Source organism: Chiloscyllium plagiosum, chromosome 3 (genome assembly GCF_004010195.1).
Source record: "Chiloscyllium plagiosum isolate BGI_BamShark_2017 chromosome 3, ASM401019v2, whole genome shotgun sequence".
In the NCBI taxonomy this organism is placed as follows: domain Eukaryota; kingdom Metazoa; phylum Chordata; class Chondrichthyes; order Orectolobiformes; family Hemiscylliidae; genus Chiloscyllium; species Chiloscyllium plagiosum.
In genome coordinates this window covers 63,516,108-63,535,696 of record NC_057712.1, presented here as the reverse complement: position 1 = coordinate 63,535,696, position 19,589 = coordinate 63,516,108, and the positions used below count along the sequence as shown (strand labels likewise).

At 42.3% G+C, this 19,589-nt stretch overlaps 1 long non-coding RNA gene across 1 annotated transcript; it reads right to left on the bottom strand.

The window, feature by feature from the left end:
• Positions 1-3,668: 3,668 nt before the first annotated feature.
• Positions 3,669-17,757, bottom strand: LOC122544218. Its single transcript, XR_006310298.1, has 3 exons — positions 17,676-17,757; positions 12,416-12,419; positions 3,669-3,683 (listed from the first exon to the last, which is right to left on the bottom strand). It is a non-coding gene; the product is annotated as an uncharacterized LOC122544218 (long non-coding RNA).
• Positions 17,758-19,589: the final 1,832 nt, after the last annotated feature.

Below are 19,589 nucleotides of genomic sequence, written 5' to 3'. Positions count from 1 at the left end.
ATTTCGTTCAGAGGTGAGGAAGTGGCTCAAAGTTTAAGGAAGTGTGTCCCTGGAGTGGAGGAACGGGATTGAGTTAACGTTGGCTGTCCCCCACCACTTGGTGCCTGAAAGGTGGTGTCGTTTATTTGCATTTATTCATTCACTAGTTTTTTTTTGTGTGTGACAGATGATATCTATGATTCAACAGCTTCTTCAATGGGAACATAGTTGGAGATTCCTGATTTTGGGGGTAGCTGTTCTGTAACTTTGGTTTTTGAAGAGTGGACAGTAAAAATGTAAAGATGTTGATTCAGTTTCTCATATCAATTAAGTTGTAAAAACTTACTTACATCTGAGTGTCAGTTCCTCCAGCCCTACAACGTGACCACAATGTTGTGCTCCTGCAATTCTGGCCACTGTCAGCTTCTCTTTACTCCACCATGGGTGGCCAGACCATCAGCTGCCAATGTGCCTGTGATAAATTTTAAAACTACTCTGTCCCACCGCTTCCCCCACCCCCCAGCAGCTTTTTAAATACTGAAAGAGGTGGGGTGAAGCACATCCCCCGCCCCACCCCTCTCTCTCTCTTTGTCTCACTCTCTCTCTATCTCATGGTGTTCTTTAAAACTTACTTCTGATATAGGATTGGTCTAGTTCTATGGGTTACTCGTCAAGTGACATTACCACTACCTCCCTGAGACATTAAAAGAGCTATATGAATGCCAATTGCAGCTGAGATGTTTACTGGACCTAGAGAAATAAGTGCTGGGCCTAGCCAACAATGTCCACATTAATCGAAAGAAAAACATCTAGTGATTATAAAGGATACTTGGATTTTTTCATTCATTCACAGGATGTTGACATCACTAGCTATGGATAATGGAGAGCCTGGTGGACTTTAAAGATGGTGCTCTGGAGTACCATGTCCAGTTCTGGTCACCCTGTTATGGAAAGGATAATATCAAGCTGGAGAGAGTTCAGAAAAGATTTAGTAGGTTGTTGCTAGGAATGGAAGTTTTAAGTTCTAGGGAGAGACCAGATAGGCTGGGACTTTTTCACTGAATCTAAGAGGTTGAGAGGTAATCTTAGAGGTTTTTAAATCACGAGAGGTATAGATAAGGTGAATGGCAGGTGTCTCTTCTCTAAAGTGGGGACCTTCAAGACTGGCAGGTATATTGTTAAGGGTGAGGAGAAAGATTTTAAAAAGGACCTGAGGGGCAACCATCTTACACAGAGGGTGGTTTGTGTGTGGAAAGAACTGAGAGAGGGAGTGTTGGATGCAGTACAGTTACAACATTTAAAAGTCATTTGGGTAAGTACATGAGTAAGAAAGATTTGGAGGGATATGGGCCAAGCACACACAAGTAGGACTAGTTTAAAAACTGAAAGAACTCCAGATGCTGTAAATCAGAAACAAAAACTGAAGTTGCTAGATAAGCTCAGCAGATCTGGCAGCATCTCTGCAGAGAAATCAGAGTTAACGTTTCGGGTCTCATGACCTTTCCTCAGTTCTGAGATGATGTTCTTCAGATGTTGCCAGACCTGCTGAGCTTTTCCAACAACTTCTGTTTTTGTTTGGGACTAGTTTCGTTTGGGAATATGGTTGGTATGGTCTGGTTGGACCGAAGGGTCTGTTTCTGTGCTGTATGACTCTATGAAACAGTAATAACAGTCTACTGCAACCATTATCTACAAATCTTTTTTTTGCACATGAACAAACCTTGCTCTGAGACTTTACCAATACTCTGATTATACTCAGAGTTTCCATAATATATTTACCAAAAGTCACTAAATGACCAGTGTAATATGCTGCAAAATGTTCCTGGAAGAAGTTTGCTTTTTATTTCAAAAATATGTTTTGTTTATAAACATAACTTGACATGTGAACAGAATCTCCTAAGCAACCGAAAGACAACTTTGTGACATAAATAGATGAGCAACACCATATCTTACCTTTCCTTTCCACTTGTGGGTTCCTTATTCCTGTCTCCTGTCCACAGCTTCTCCTTTAGCTCGGAAAGTTCAACTGACTAGACCGCAGACTTCTCCATAATACGCAATCCTAAATGTATGACGATGTGTTCATACATTTGTATGTGTTCAGCTAGTAATAGAATTCCTTTGGGGCAACATTAATCTCATCATATTTTCCTCTTTTTCTTTCCCTGTGGCACATCTCATACTTTGACTGAAGACTGCAGTAAGTGAAAGAAAAATTCAATATTGGATATTTTGCATTGGAAAAGTATTGAATACAGAACATTTTGAAGGATGTTTAATGTTCCAGAGCTAAACTTATTACAAAACATTTACAAAATTTGTTTGAACAGGGAATGTTAATAAAAAAACATTTAATAGGGGAGATCAACAAAGTTGAGAGACAATGTTCTTTTATTGTGGGGTTCTTCAATTATCAGACTGAGAATTTTTGTAACACATAAAATATTACCTCCCTTGACTCAATAATTTAACTTTCATTTCCCTGTGAGCTCTCTGTGAGTGTCATATTATTCATGTGCATGTTCATTCCTATAGGCAGTACTAAAGCCAATATAAATAACATACAAGTTATATTTGAAGAGACTAACATTCAGTCGTCTGGACAAACACAGATAAAAAGCAAACAAGTCTACAAATATTGTGCTCATCTGCAGCAAGCATGACAAGTATAAGTCTATGGAAATATATTGTCCCAGATTTTCCAATGGCTTAATAGTTATTTCTACAGCTTAGACGCGAGTTGTTTGTCAGGACTCTGCAGAATCCATGACGTAACAGTCTCCAAAGGTATTGCTCAGGAAATTAAGATTCTGTTGGGCAAACCTCCTGTTACTGGAGCTCACTGAAACTTTCCATTCAAATTGGACAATTTAAATTGCTGATGATAGTTACGCAGGAAAAGTCACATTACTAATTACCTGGTCTAACTCCAATAATCATTAAAGTGACCATACAATTCCCCAACTAAACATCTCCATAACCACTTACATACCCTGGACCGCTCTCCTTCCCCCCCCCCCACTCCCCATTAAAGAGCCCCATGCCGATGATCCAGCAACCACCCTGTCCCCATCTCTCCTTAAGACTTGATATGCCTGTTGCAGAATTAGAGCCCAACATTCCCAAACCCCTGGATCTCCACTGGGAAACAAATCAGCACCTTCCCCCACTTCTGAAACTCTGCCACCCACCTATTGTCAGGGGCTAACCTACTCTTCGCCAACTGGGACTCAATAGCCCTTACTCCAACCGCTTCCATGATCCAATACCACTATTGACACCCCCGAGAGCCAACATCCAACCTCCTCCCTCTGCCCCCACCAAACAAAAAGGATCTGATTCCCCTCTCGCCATTCAGAACCCAACACATTTCCATTTACTTTAAGGCTACAGCACCCTCCTCTCCTCTTGGGTCTTGACACAATACTCCCATAACACAATATCTCCATGACACAATGCCACCTTTCCACCTTGGGATGTGACACTAGCACTGACACCCCAGTACCTCCCATGGATTATTGTCCAACCAGGTCCTGCAAACTCCTAATCCATGGCCTGACTGGCTCCTATACTCCCTTGAGATATGATTGCCCTTTCTTGCCCAGAAGGACTAATACTGCCTCCTGCCTCCCTCCACAATGCCTACCTGCCCATCCTCCTCCACCAGGAACTGAAGAGACCCCTCGCTGCTCCATCCCTCCATCCTTCCCTGGGACTTGATCATCCTTCCTCTCCTGTTTTAGGATATGTCACATTCACCCTCCCCTGGGTCCCAACACTCCCCATCTCAACCCAAGATTTGACTCTCCCTCACTATCTGTCAGCCCTGACTCCATTGGGAACCAACAAGCCCCTTTCCAGCCAGGAACTGATATCTCCCTTTTTACCTGAGACCTGACAGCCCCTGCCCCATGCCGATGATCCAGCAACCACCCTGTCCCCATCTCTCCTTAAGACTTGATATGCCTGTTGCAGAATTAGAGCCCAACATTCCCACTGCCAGACCAGGAACCAATCCTCCCTGCTGGAAGCCAACACCTCACACTCTCCCCCAGAATCCAACACCACCTCTGTGTGCCCCCAGCTCTTCCCGAAATCTGATTAAACCCTCCCGCTCCTCCCACCGGCTTTTCTCAGAGCTCCCATACCCATTTTATCCCCTGGCACTTGATAGCAACATAGCATGTACCCTGACACCTATCTCAGCTCTTGGACTCTTCTCACCCATTCCAACTGGGATCCAACAAGCCTCCATCCACTCTGGGACTTGCTACCCCCAGGACCCAACAACTCCTATCTTCCCAGGTCACAACATCCCCTCCCCAATACCAAACATGTTATCCCTCTCCTTCCTGCTGAACCAAGTAACCTTTGCCTATTCTGAATTAGCTCATACACTCCATCCTGCACCTCATATCCTTTCCAACTCACATTCTGGTACCAGCACAAGTGGAACCACAGCCATTTTGCACTCTACCCACATGACACTCTAACCACATGTTTGCCTTGCATACATACCTTTTCAAAGGAGCTGTGAAAGTGGCTGGTAGCGTTAAATCAAAGAATATAGCAATTACTGCGGTGGAAAAGGGACCAGGGTTTGCCTTCCCCAGACTGTTGTGCTCGAAGAGGTTGCAGTTGGATTGAATATACTCTGCACGTTTTTGCAGGATTCATGACGGAAATTTCCTCCAAGAAATGCAGAGCTCTTTAACTTAAAGGAAGTTGCAGACAATCTGCCTATGATTGTCACTCCGAAAATCTGACCTATTAGGATTCCAAATTTCTTTTGAAGAGACATTTAAAGCATAGAATTGTGACAGATTCTTAAATATTCCTTCAAGGAGAATGGAATTAAAGGAACTAAATCATTTGGGAAACGTATTTTTTCCATTAGGAATGCAAAAATCTTGGCTTGTTAAGAATGCATTATTTTTGCAAATGATTATCTTTATTCAAGCACTACACTTGAGTGACCTTTGGTTCTTTCATTAGTTAATTTAAGGAAAAAAAAACAAATACAAAATGAAAGAATTATTGCCAACATCTACAATAATACAAAGTGCAAATACAAATTAAAGAAACAATAATGACCATCTAGTTCATCTGTGAAGTCTTTTGATCATTATTGTAAAATATCATTTAAACATCCAAATGGACCAATGACCCAAGTGTTGGGTCAAGCTAAATTTTCTTTTATCTGATGTCACTTTAATACTGGAGTGAACGGGAAAGTATTCTGTAAAAGGTCTTTTGGTTTTATGATTGTTGCTGTGGAGATGAGTCAATGCTGTTTCTCTTGTTTACACTGATCATTTGGATGAGAGAAAATAAATAAAGCTTTTTCTGAATGAAGCAGTTTTCTGTTTGGCAGATCATACACACTAAGAATTTGTGTAAAGAGTAAATGAACAAGGTTCTGACTGAATGTAACAGTTTTCTGTTTGGCATCATAGAAACATAGAAAACACAGAAACACAGAAGATAGGAGCAGTAACAGGCCCTTTGAGCCTGCTCTGCCATTCTATATGATCATGGCTCATCATCCAACTCAGCAACCTGTTCTTGTTTTCACTTCATACTTTTTGATTCCTTTAGCCCTAAGAGCTAAAGCTAACCCCTTCTTGAAAATGTGTTAGCCTCAACTACCTTCTGCAATGGCGAATTCCACAGGCTTATCACTCTCTTTGAAGAGAGAAATTCTCCTCGCCTCTCTTCACAAGCATACCCAGTACCTTCAGACAGTGATCCCTGGTTCTGGACTTCCCAGTTATCCTTCTTGTGTTTATTTTATCTAGTCCTGTTAAGAATTTTATAGGTTTCTGTGAGATTCTCCCCCAGTCTTCTAAACTCCAGTGTTTATGGTGCTTCCCAACTTAATTTCTCCATGTACGTTAGCCCCGCCATCTCAGGAATAGGTCTGGTAAACCTACACTGCACTCCCTCCATAATCAGAACATCCTTCCTTAGATATGGAGACCAAAATTGAACATAGTACTCTATACGTGGTCTCACCAAGACCACTTATACATAAAAGCAAGACATCCCTGCTCTTGTACTCAAATTCTCTCGCTGTGATCACCACCATACCATTTTCCATCTACACTGTGGCTGCCACAGCATGCTTACTCTCAGAAACTGGTGTTCAAAGGTACCCAGATCTCTTTGTATCTCCCTCTTTCCCAAATTACCTCCATTCAGATAATAATCTGCCTTGCTGTTTTTACTACCAAAGTACCCATATAATTCATCTGCCATGCATTTGCCCACTCACTCAACTTGTATAAAACACATTGAAGCATCTCTGCATCCTCCTTACAGCTCACTTTGTGTCATCTCTAAACTTGGAGGTATTTCCTTTTGTTCTCTCATCTAAATCATTTATATTGTAACTAGCTGGGATCTAAGCACTGATTTCTGAGATACCCTACTGGTCACTGCTGCCATTGAGGGGAAAAGATCTGTGTCTTCCCACCCTTTTGTTTTCTGTCTGCCAAGCAGCTCTTTATCCATGTCAGTATGCTATCCCCAATCCCATGCACTTAAATGATTAGATTGTAACATTAATGTTGGACCTTATTAAAAACCTTGATTGGAAGCCCAAGCAAATCAGATCAATTGGCTCCCCCTTAACAAGTCTACTAGTTACATTCTCAAAGACTTTCAATAGATTTGTCAAGCATGAATTCCCTTTTGCAAGTCCATATTGTCTTTGTCTAATCGTGTCACTATTTTCTAAGTGCTCTGCTATCAAATCTTTCATAATACACTTTAGCATTTTTCCTTCTGCCAACGTCAGGCTAATTGTTCATAATTCTGTTTTCTCTCTACCTTCTTTTTTTAAAAATAATAGTTACATCAGCGACTCTCAAAACAACAGGAACTGTTCTAGAGTCTATTGAATCTTGAAAGATGACTACCCAGTGCATCCATTATTTCTAGATCCACTTCCTTAAGTACCCTGGGAGCACTTTAAAGAGATACTGTGTGAACCAGTTTCTGAGAATAGAGCAGAGGCTTTGTTACTGTATTTGTATTACAGTTGGAATGAACAAGCAACTTGAGACAGGAAGTGCAAGATGTCGTAAATTGGACAAAATACATTGTTCCTGTTTCAGTGTTGCCAGAGGACACCAAATGTTTTAGAGGGTCATAGAAAGAAATTTCTGTGATTCTGTGTCATCAGACCTACCCTGACCCAACTCTGAGAGCATTAATAACTTGTATTCTGACACTGGTAAACATACCTTTTCAATTGCTTCTACAGCTAAATTCAATGTCTGAAATGCAGATCTTCAGTTCCAGGAACAAACCTGACTACCCAGTTGATCGATTGCCTCTGCCTGCTCCTGTCCCACTGAACTCATCTCCTGTCATCTCGACTCCATCCTATCCCCTTTGGTCCAGGAACTCCCCACCTACATTTCAGGACACTATCCACCACCTTCTCCATGACTTTCAATTCCCTGGCTCCCAACACCTCATCTTCACCATGGACTTCGAGTCTCTCTACACTTGGATCCCCAACAAGGAAGGCCTAAAATCCCTCCACTTCTTCCTCTCCAGTAGACCCAAACCAGTTCTCGTCCACTGACATTCTCATTCACTTGGAGGAATTGGTCTTGACTCTTAAAAACATTTCCTTTGAATCCTCCCACTTCGTACAACCAGAGGAGTGGCTATCGGTACCACATGGACCCGAGCTTTGGGTGTCCCTGCTGTAGCTACTCTGGCACGAACCCTCATCTTTTCCTCCACTACATTGATGGCTGTATCGGCGGTACCTTGTGCTCCTAGGAGGAGCTGGAACAGTTCATCAACTTCACCCCCACTTTCCACCCTGACCTTCACTTGGACCATCTCTGACACCTCCCTCCCCTTCCTGGACCTCTCTGTCTACATCTCCGGCAACTGACATCGCACCAAAATCTATTTCAAACCCACCGACTCCCATGGCTACCTCAACCACATCTCCTTCCACCCCTCCTCCTGCAAAAATGCAATTCCATATTCCTAATTCCTCCTCCTCTGCCATATCTACTCCCAGGATGAACGATTCCACTCTAGGACATTCAGAAGTCCTCCTACTTCAAGGACTGTCATTTCCTCTCCCCCATGATCAACAATACCCTCAACCGCATCTCCTCCACCTCCCGCACCTCTGCCCTCAAACCTCCTGTCCCCAGCCCCAATAAGGATTGTGTCCCCCTGGTCCTCACATACCAGCTCACCAACTTTCAAATCCAACACATTATCCTCTGTCATTTTTTCCACCTGCAGTCTGACCCTACCACCAAGGAGATATTTCCCTCCCCAGCCCAGTCTGCTTTTTGTAGGAACTTTTCCCTCCGTGACTCCCTCATCAGATCCACATTCCTCACCAACCTCTCTACCACACCTGGCAGCTTTCACTGTGGTTGCAGGAGGTGCAACATCTATCACTACATCTCCCCTCTTAGCTCCGTCCAAGGCCCCAAAGAATCATTCCAAGTCCGGCAGGGATTCACCTACCTTTCCTCTAACCTGATTTACTGCATCCATTGCTCCTGATGTGGCCTCCTCTACATTGGAGAGACCAAGTGAAAACTCTGGATCCAGTTCAGGGAACATCTATGGTCCGCATGCTCCAATCAACTCCACCTCCCAGTTGCCAACCATTTTAACTCCTTCCTCCCACACCCCCAACGACATATCTGTTCTGGGCCACCTCCACTGTCAAAATAAGGCCACACGCAGACTGGAGGAAGAACACTTCATCTTCCACCTTGAGAGCTTACAGCCTTATGGTCAACATAGTATTCACCAGCTTTCTAATCTCCCCACCTTCCCACCTCCTCCCAGGCCCAACCCTCCCTGTCCACCCAGTCCCCTTGACCTGCCCGAAACATCGATTCTCCTTCTCCTTGGATGCTGCCTGACCTGCTGCGCTTTTCCAGCAACAAATTTTTAAGCTCTGATTTTTAGCATTTGCAGTCCTCACTTTCTCCCTGTCCATCTTCCTTCCCACCTATCTGCACCACTCTTCCCACTGACCAATCTCAATCACTTCCCCTTCTCAGTCCTGACAAAGGGTCCTGCTCAAAATATCAACTCTCCTGCTCCTTTGATGCTGCTTGATTTACCTGTGCTTCTTCCAGTTCCACATTTTATAGACTCAGTCCCAGGAACAGCACTGAGCTCAGTGGATCATGTTGGGACTGGATGGCGTCCTGGAACATCAGCAGAAGACAAGTGAGTAGGGATTGCTCAGTAGAGCCTGTCAGGTAGGTTCCAGTGAAGTGAGGATGATTTGGTGGCCTTTAGGGCAGGATTTCCAATGGAGTAAGCTCGTGCTGTTGGAGTGGCCTCAGTGGGCTATGGGTGCCTAATCAGGAAGGTAATCCCCACATTGAGCTCTCTGAGAGTCATACAGGCATACAGCATAGAAACAGATCCTTCAGTCCAACCAGTCCATGCCAAGCATAATCCCATTCTGAACTCGCCCTGCCTGCCTGTGCTTGGTCCACTTCCTTCCAAACTTTTCTTATTCATGTACTTATCCAAAGGTCTTTTAAATGTTCCTCCAGAAGTCTATTCCACATATGGACCACTCTCTGTCTCTCCCCACATACCATTTCCTCCCCCTTTTCATTAAGCTTCATGACTGTGCTAATGAGGTTGGATACCCAGGCAGTCTGCAGCTGCTGGAAGCATTCCATGATTTTATTCCCCTACTTACCCTTTTTAATCCCTTGCACATCCTTCAAATCCACATTCAACCTTTATAATGAAGGAAATACAAATTAAACGCGCATAGCCTGAATGTAGTACTCCATTTGATGAGTTTAATGTGAATAACCATTTTTTATTCAAGTCTCCTTGAGACAAAAGCCAATATTCCATGAAAGATATTTATAAATGTTTGTACCTATTGACTAGGTGGACAGTTTCATATTGTTAGTTCTATCAATATCAGTTTTTAACAAGTCTCAGTCCTCAACATCTCATAAGCCAGGAAATCAGCTTTTCTATTGTTACTGAAGATCACACCAGTTGCATACCCCTCAATTCAATACAGTACAGTTCTGAAAAGCAACACTTGGTGGCAGTAGATACCATGATTAAAAGTTGTTACGGTGTAGTGTTTAGTCTGTGAGAAAATTATTCTAACCGTGATGTTTGGGAATGAAAGTCCATTAAATCATTTCCATTCTTGACCATTTCACATCTGATGAATTTGTACCTCTTTAAATTTGCTAATTTCTGTTCAATTCTGGTTATCGTTTAAAGATGAAGAGTTGGCAGAATTTATAAAGGTGCTTTACAGCAAATGTGCAAAAGCAAATTTCCTTCACAAAGATTCTGTTTATAATTAGCTGCATGATGCAGACATTATTATAATTTTGAACCAACGAATCCAGTTTTTTTAAAAATAGAGTACATGACTAATCACACATTTGACTGTTTAAGTTGTTTCTTGGGATTGCAAATTTCACAAAGGTAAAACATACAAATATATGCAGAACTGTCAGGTTCCACAGAAACCAAATACAGTCTAACACCAGGTAAGACAAGACCCTTTTCAACCTGAAGTGACAACTTCTTTCATTCCATCTTCCAGCTAAACTGGGAAAACATTTGAAGTTAAGGGATCAATTAGATCGCAATGTATTTTATAAATCTCAGTAGTTTTGCCATAGTGTTTCGGAATAGGAATGAGGGAAATGTAATATACTTTGAAGCTGGTCCAGCTGCAGAAGGTGAGCAATAATTCACAGTATTCCTTGGACTCATAACCAATGCGGAAGAAAAGTTCTAACTATTCTAATTTTAAAAAAATTCCAAGACCATCATCACAGTCACAGACTGGAGTTATACTCCACACAATGCTGAGCCCACACAGTATGAATGAGATCCAGGAGATGATATTACATAATATGGCTTGAGCACAATCCAGTCAGTATTGATGATAACAGCTTCCACTGGCAAAGCAACTTAACAAAAAAAAGTAAAGTCTTAGGCAAAACTCTATACAGATGTAATCAGTACAGGTGTGGGGTGTGATTGTATGAGTGGAGCTTGGTATACTGATCAGTAAGGAGTTTTTAACTCATGGATGAAAATTTCTAAAATGAATTTTCTGGGACTGTAAATTAGAATATGATTATCAGCTGGCACTTGGTGTGAGATCAAGCAGGGAGAAAGCGAGGACTGCAGATGCTGGAGATCAGAGTCAAAAAGTGTGGTGCTGGAAAAGCGCAGGAGGAGCATCCGAGGAGCAGGAGAATCGATGTTTCAACATAAGCTCTTCATCAGGAATGTGACATCAAGCAGCAGAGCTTTACAGCAGCTGGACTATATGAAGGGTAAACAATCAGAGTCCAGCAGGGAGAGATCAGGAACAGCAACATTGAAAGTTGTGAGGTAGAAACATTTAGCAGCTGATGGACTGAGGAAGTCAGAGGGTAGCATAATAGGAAATTAACATGTTAATGATGATGATCTAAATGATGACATTATTCTTACATTAGCAGAGCACAGAGAGGAAAGCATGTAATTGAGTCTTGAGAAAAATAGTCTGCAGGAGAGATATATTTGGTATTATTCGTACTGTAATATAAATATAAAAGCTACTGTATCACTGAGAGTGAGGAAAACTTACTCTGGAGTAATAATATCCCATAGATGCAAGTGATGCAGTGCAGTAGCAGTTCAGGCAGTCAGCACAGTCTCTAAGAGTATAATAGAGATACCAACTTCCAAGAGAATCAAGTCAGAATCTGAAAATGGACAACTCTGCAAGCTTGTGTCAATGGGAGAAGCACAGTCCATAGACATTGTTGCAGCAGTCCACGGCATGGTCACCACAGAGATCTCTGAAAACAGGGAGAAAGGCAATGTTACCAAGGTAGGTGAAGGTGGCTAGCATGGGGATCAGGAAAGAATCTCAGTAGTCAGCAATTCAACAGGAAGAGAATAAAGGGAATAGTTTGTTATTCTCATATATGAGATGAATTTTCAGAAAGTGTGTGGAAGTAAAATGTTTAAAACTTAGAACTATGGTGGAGAAGCAGCAAAGCCAACTGGGCAAATAATCTTGATCTGAGCAACACATTTCCTGAGTTCTTTTCACTTATTGGATTTGAAAGTTGAGGGAGGAGAAAATAAGGATTTAGGCCAAAATATCTGGGGGTTATCTGTTTTCTACAATGCTGCTACAACAGCACAATAATCCAATGAAGGAAAGTGAGACCAGATAGCACCTTGCTTGATTCAGCCAGATTTGGTAATGGATGGTGAAATCAGCTGAGTATTTAAGTCTGTGATGCTTGGATTTGAAGGGTGTACTGGAGACAAGGACTTCAGAACTCTTGTGGCAAGTGGAAAGACAAAGATTTAAAGTGCAATTCTAAGTGATTTAGGATTAATTGAAGGGAGGGCAAAAGAAGATTATTACCCCCCTTGGGATTGACATTGCAGGGTGATTTGCAGGACTGGAACTGGTACTGTCTGTGATGGAACCTTACACCCTCTGCTGTGGTGAGTTTAGTCATTGATGACATTTTATTAGGTAGGAGGGTGGTGTGGAGTTCCTCGGCACTCAATCCCTGATTGAGGGATGTGACATTAGGAACAGGGCTATAGTGAGAGCTTCTTCCCACACTTGTGCTGCTGATACCCCTCCCATAGATACCCTCCGTACTAATTGTAACGGAGGTCAGCCAGTTGGACCTGATAATATATGTATTCTCTGTTGGGGACTGTTAACCTGGTCCAATCAGGGAGCCCTGGCTGACATAAAATAGTGAAAAATCAGAGATATTGGGCCACCTGAATGCCTGATGCAGTACTATTGTCAAAGGCTGTGCATTTGTAAACAAGGGGCGATTGGTGATGGGATGCCAGCCTTTGAAGAGATCTTCCTGCCATCACTCAGCTGCTGGCTGAGATCCAGCAATGACCCTGGGCCTCAGTTGTGTATCATTGTAGAATTAACACTCTCAGCGCATCCCTTGTATTTTCTAGTTCTACTCTCAGTCAGGCATTCTCTGCTGTTCATCACTGTCATGTTCCAGTATTTGCTATGCTATTTTTCAAAACATGCCTCATTACACATCTCTATCTCCCATCTAATTTGAATGTGTAAGTTGTCCCTTTCCCTTTCTACCTTTATAACTTGTTCTATGAATTATTGTATATTTTTATTTAGCAGCAAGGCACACACATGGGCACCATGTGCCAGCTTATTCCAGGTTACATTTAATTTAATCTGTCCTTTCTGAAAGTCCTGAGAGAGATAATGAAATATAGACTTATAATCGCATTTCACTACCACCCTATCCTGTGCATCTTTTGTTCCGGCTGCTCCAGCTTTTCAAATTCTGTTTTTTTAAAAATATTTTTATTGTAGAAGTTTTCCTACAAAATTATAAAATTACAAAAATATGAAAATTAACATTATAACAACAAAAATAGCAACAGCAATAAACAATAAACCAACTACTATAAAAGAACTCACACTACACTCATTACGCATCAATAAATAAATAAGTAAATAAATAACGCCACTCAGCGTAACAAGACCTCAGCTTCAAGACCTTCAAGAGCATAAATTATTAAACTCATGTTTCCTCGAAATTCTTCCTCTCAGGACATTAGGCTTACTAAACCAAACTACCACGACTAGACAAAAGCCCTAATTAAAATGGCGGGCAGATCTGCTTCCAAATAATTCAAAAGGGCTGCTGTGTCTTATAAAAATTGTTCATTTTCTAGTGCACCATATTTGTAAGAAAGTTCAAAGAAATGTGTCCCATACTTAACTTATGCCACCCCGACAGACCCAGGGGGATTCTCAGACACCCAACATATCAGAATGTTCTTCCTCAACATAAAGTGAGGAAGCTTAAAAGATTTCTCCCATGTGCATCTAAGGGAGATAAAAATGTGAGAAGAGAAACTGGGTCCACCTTGATTTCGGTTCCCAAGACCCTCTCTATTACTCCTGCCACAGCACTCCAGTATGTATGGAGCCTGTGGCAGGACCACAAATGATGAGTGAGGGTACCTGTATTTAATTTTCATTTGGGGCCCATTGAAAACACACCCTGTTTTAATTTTGCAAGATGATCTGGGGCCAGTTGAGCCCTATGAAGAATCTTTGACTGTATAGCATGGGTCCTATTACATATTGAAATCTTCCTCGCACCCTCACAAATGTCCTCCCAAGTTTCTGGAGTGATCTCCACCCCTAACTCTCTCTCCAAGACCTCCCGTAATCGCTTGATGTCACTGGAGGAACCTCCCCACAACAAATGATAGAGAGTAATGACTGCAAGAGTGCTCTTAGCCTGAAGCAGCCTCTTTTCCATATCAGATCTATAACACTCAGTCAGAAGTGTAGTCTCTTTTCGGATAAAATCTCTGATGTGAAAAAAAATGAAGAAGTCCCTGCTCGCTAATCCATACTTACAAGTATTTGATCAAATGATATTAACATTTTATCTTCAAACAGGTCACCCAAACAAGAGAGTCCCCTATTCACCGCGGACTTAAACCCGGGATCCATTGTCCCTAGTGGAAACCTGGCATACCAACTATGGGAGTTTGGAAAGATGTTTTCGACATATTACCCTCGTCTGTCTCATTGCCCTCCATGCTTTGACAGTGTTAATGACTATTGGATTGTGGTAATGTTTCATAACTGTCCTCATTTTATCCAGAAACACCAGGTTAATAAGAGGATACTTTGCCTGGGAGGTGTCAATGTTCAACCATATTGACACCGAGTCCTCACAGACCCAATCACTCACAAAAGATAAAAGGGAGCTCAACTGTTATCTTCTGACATTCGGGAGATCAACTCCTCCCAGCCCCTGGGGCATTTGCAATTTTGTAAGCTTGATAAGAGGCCGCTTATGGCACCAAATAAAAGAACTAAACCAACGACTTAATTTCCAAAACATTTGTCTAGGAAAAAGCAAGGGAAGCAACCGCCAGAGGGTATAATAAGCGAGGAAGAACATTCATTTTAAAAAAAGCAACTCAACCTAGCCATGATATTGGAATGGAGCCCCATGTTTGAAGGTCTTGTTTAATCTTGTGAAACAAATGAACAAAATTAGCCTTGAATAACTGATCAAAACTAGGGGTAACAGAGATACCCAAATAAAGACTGCCTCCACCTTTAACTTCCGCTATTCCCCTAAGACCCCCTCATAGGCATAGCCTCCAATTTTGAAGAATTGATCTTGTAACCTGAGAAAAAGCCAATGACGTGGGTTTCTCCTGGGTGCTCCGGTTTCCTCCCACAGTCCAAAAATGTGCAGGTTAGGTGAATTGGCCATGCTAAATTGCCCATAGTGTTAGGTGAAGGAGTAAATGTAGTGGAATGGGTCTGGGTGAGTTACTCTTCGGCGGGTCGGTGTGGACTTGTTGGGCCAAAGGGCCTGTTTTCACACTGTAAGTAATCTAGTAATCTAATCTAATTAATACATTGTATTAATGCACTGCCAGGTTCGAAAGAAAAATGAAAACATCATCCGCATATAATGTGATCTTATGCACCTTCGACTCTACCTTTGGGGCAGCTATATTAGGGTCCCCATGAATGGCCTCAATCACCAACGTGAAAGGCAAAGGTGAGAGGGGATAGCCTTGCCGACTGCCCCTACCAATGTTAAAATTATCAGATGGTATACCATTGGTGAGAACCACTGCCAGAGGATCACTGTAAATGACCGTTACTCATCTAGTAAACACTTCACCCAGGCCAACTCGCTCCAGGGTATAAAAACGGTATGGCCATTCCACTCAGTCAAATGCCTTCTCCACGTCCAAGGAACCCACCAACTCTTGAACTGACCGTTGCTGGCACACTTCAATCATGTTAAGCAGTCTCCTAACATTATTAGATGATCTGCGACCCTTTATAAAGTCTGTCTGATCCTCCTTAACACTAGAGGGCAACACCCTTTCCAGCCTCAATGCTACAGTCTTCAATAAAATGTTAATATCAGAGTTTAAAAGCGAGGTGCGTCTGTAAGAAGCAGTCTCCTGGGGCCTTCCCTTTCTTAAGGATAAGAGAGATTTTGGCTCTCTCATGTCAATCATGTCTATATGAATATATACATGTCTAGCGTCGGTCCTGACAGTTATTTTTAAAAATTCTTTATAAAACTCACTGGGCAAGCCATCAGGGCTGGTCGCCTTTCCACTTTGAAGTTGCCTCCTGTGTCTCTTGGGCTGTTAACAGAGCACTATGGAGAGACGCCTGCTCAGCAGACACGCCATGAAGATCCAAATTCCTAAAAAAAGACTCCATCTTATCCCATCTGTTCTCACAGCATTCAGAGCAATATTCAGAGTAAAACCCCTGAAATGCCTCAGTGATCTTTTTAGCAGTCTCTCAAAGAATGGACGGATTACTAGCTGTACCTGAGTAAGTGGTCAAAAAAAGCTTCAAACTCCCTAGAGAAGTATTCTACAAACTTGTCCTTGAGGATGAAGGAATCCATTCGCCAGTTCCATGATCCCATTGCATCACCCTTAATCTTAACCATTAAATACACCGCTGCATGATCAGAGATGGCAATATTCCCAATTGAACGGGGTACCACCAAATCTAAAAAAGCCATAAGAGTTAGGAAGTAATCAATCCCTGCGTGGTATTTATGAGGATTGGAAAAGAATGTAAAATCTCTGCCCATAGGGTGTAAACATCTCCAAATGTCTACCAACTCCAGCTCCACATATAGATCACCCAACTGCTTCGATTGTGAAGAAAGCTCTGGGGGGGGCCTTTCGGCATTCTATTTTTTTTAATAGTGCGCTAAACTGAGGAGACTCTAAATCTCCTGGGTTTTTTTTTGTTTATATTTTTCCCAGCGCCCATGTTGTGTGTGTGCAGGTGTGAGACACAGTGAAATACACCAGGTGTACAAATCTTTATTCAGTTTCCGCCACCAGGAAGAAAGGAAACACCCTAGTGGCCAGTGACAAGCGATGCCCTTCTCCTTTGGGCATTCTATCCAGCACAGGATCCATAAGGCAATTAAAGTCCTCCCCATCATGTGCCCCCCCCCAAGTTAATATGCCACGACACCAAGGCCATCAGCTTAGATAGTGCACCAGTCAGAAATTTAAGAGAGTGGGCTGCAGGACAGTAGACATTCAAAATACCATATTCCTCGCCATGTATAAGGGACTTAAGAATAACAAACCAACCATACTCATCGCTAACACAATCTATTACATTAAATGGGAGACCCTTCCTGATGGGGATTGCCACTCCTCTGCTTCTAGTACTAAAAGATGAGAAGAACACCCGATCAAACTCAACCTGTTGTAACTTCAAGTGTTCCTGTCCAGATAAGTCTCCTGTAACAGGGCAACATCCACCCTCTCCTTTCTAAGGCTCGACAACACCTTTTTTCTTTTAACTGGTGAATGAATCCCTCTGATATTCCAGGTGCACCATTTAAGAATGCTGTTAACTATGATCCTTTACAATCACCTTTGACCTGTTGAGAGGAAGAATTCGTCTTACAACATGCTGAGCATACTCAAAAGGAGACTCATAGAGTCTATTTACAAAAGCCAAAAAAACCTAACTACAAAACACAAAAGGCTCTTAATCGGGGGCTCTACCCCCTGCCCACAGAGGGCGCTTACATTTCCCACACACACCTCCATTCCCCTTCCAGCTCAAGCCACACCCCAAACCCAAGCAATGAAAGAAACCAAACAAAGAACATTGTAAACACAAAGGTATAACAAAACCAGTGAGCACTCTGCCCACCCTCTACAATACATCAATACCACTCCAGCTCGGAGAGAAAAATAAACACCAATAATAGCTTCTTTGGGAAAAGAGTGAAAGAACAAGAAATAAAAGAAAGACAAAAAAAAATCCCAGACACTATTGTCCATGTCCATAAATACATCTACATTATTTTAAAGTGTCCAAGATGTTTTAAGCTTGCTCCAAGGAATGAAACGATTGCACAGTCTCTTCTTAAGTAATATGAAACACTGCTGGGTATCTCATCAAATATTGACTACCAAGGTCCTTTAACCTTCTCTTAACCTCATCAAGTGATTTTCTTTTAAGGATCACTGCCGCAGAAAAGTCCTGGAAAAACATCAACTTAGTTCGCTGATAAGTCAGGGCCTGTGGATCTCTCCCCAACCTTCTAGTAGTTTCTATGACTATCTGCTTGCCCCTGTAGTATTGAAATTATATCAGAACTGGGCGGGGGCTCTGACCTTGACTGGATCTGTGCACCGCAACCCCGTGAGCTCTGTCAACCTTCACCTCGTCTGCCTTGGCATTCCAGCCAAGAAAGTGTGGCAGCCAGTCTTCAAAACACCTGCTGCCTGCCCACCTTCTACTCCCTCCAGCAGGCCAATGAACCAGATATTTTTCCTCCTATCTCTATTTTCCAGGTCATCAACTTGCTCAGTCAGGGCCTGAACCTGTTTCTCAAGGGTGTGGATCTGCCCCGCTGAGGACTCAACCTCAGTGTCCGAGCGGTCTGCTGCTAAACCTCTTCAACTTGCTTCCCGAGCCCTTCCAACTTCTTCTCATGTTTTTGCAGCATGCTTGAGATGGGCTCCAGTTGATTACGAGTCTCTTCCCACTTCTCCTGGATCAGCTGTCAGATCGCTCCGAGTTCCTCCACAATGTTCTGCTGTGCAGGCGTTTCTTTCACAGCTGCAGAGAGCTGCTTCCCCAGTTGCAGTCTTGGGCCCACCAGCTGTTTTCGAGTGTCCCGAGTGTTGAGACTTGGCTGTTTGCTTCCCCTTAGCCATTCTCACACCCTCGAAATAGGATTTAAATAGTTGTTTTACTGTTTAACAATAATGTTTTCCAAAAAAAACTAAGGTGAGGGAGTGAAAACATATTACTCTCTTGGGTTGGGGTGCAGAGCTCAGCAAGGCTGACCTATTCAGATCGCTGCCATCTTGAATCCCCCTAAATTCTCTGTTAACTGATCCTTAGCATAAATATATTTAATTACAACCTAAGACTGCTATTTCTCAAAATAAAGCCAACTAAACCTCAACTTCAGTAACCCACATCACGACAACTATTAGATTTTATGGTTTCATGACCGCAATTATCTAATATAGTCAATAGACCATTTGTAAGGAATTTTCAGATAGTTTATTAAGTTTGTTAAGAAGCAGCAGTTTAGATATGATACATTAGTTAATTAGACCAAAACAAGTATACAACCCACAACAACTGAGGATGATTCACTTATACTGGTGGACAGACAGGCAGTTGGTATGGAATATGTCAATCTCATTGATATTAAAAAGGCCCTATCCTCCAGCCAATGTGTTAGGGGACTCTTCCCTGGGCCTTTCCTTAATTTCTTTTGGTCCATTTCTCTTCAAGATGGCAGAGTAGATTCCAAAGTGAGAGCTCATCTGGTCCATCCATTTCTTTTCTTCTTTTAAATCTTTTTCATTTCTTTTCTTTTCACTTCTCTCTACTTACCTACGGCATGAGAGATGTAAAGGTGAGCCTGTGCAGACTAGAGGGACTCCCTGCTTCGAGGAAGCCTAGCGCAGACTCCCTTCTTTAGAAGAATTGTAATGCTGAACTTTTACCTATATTTCTT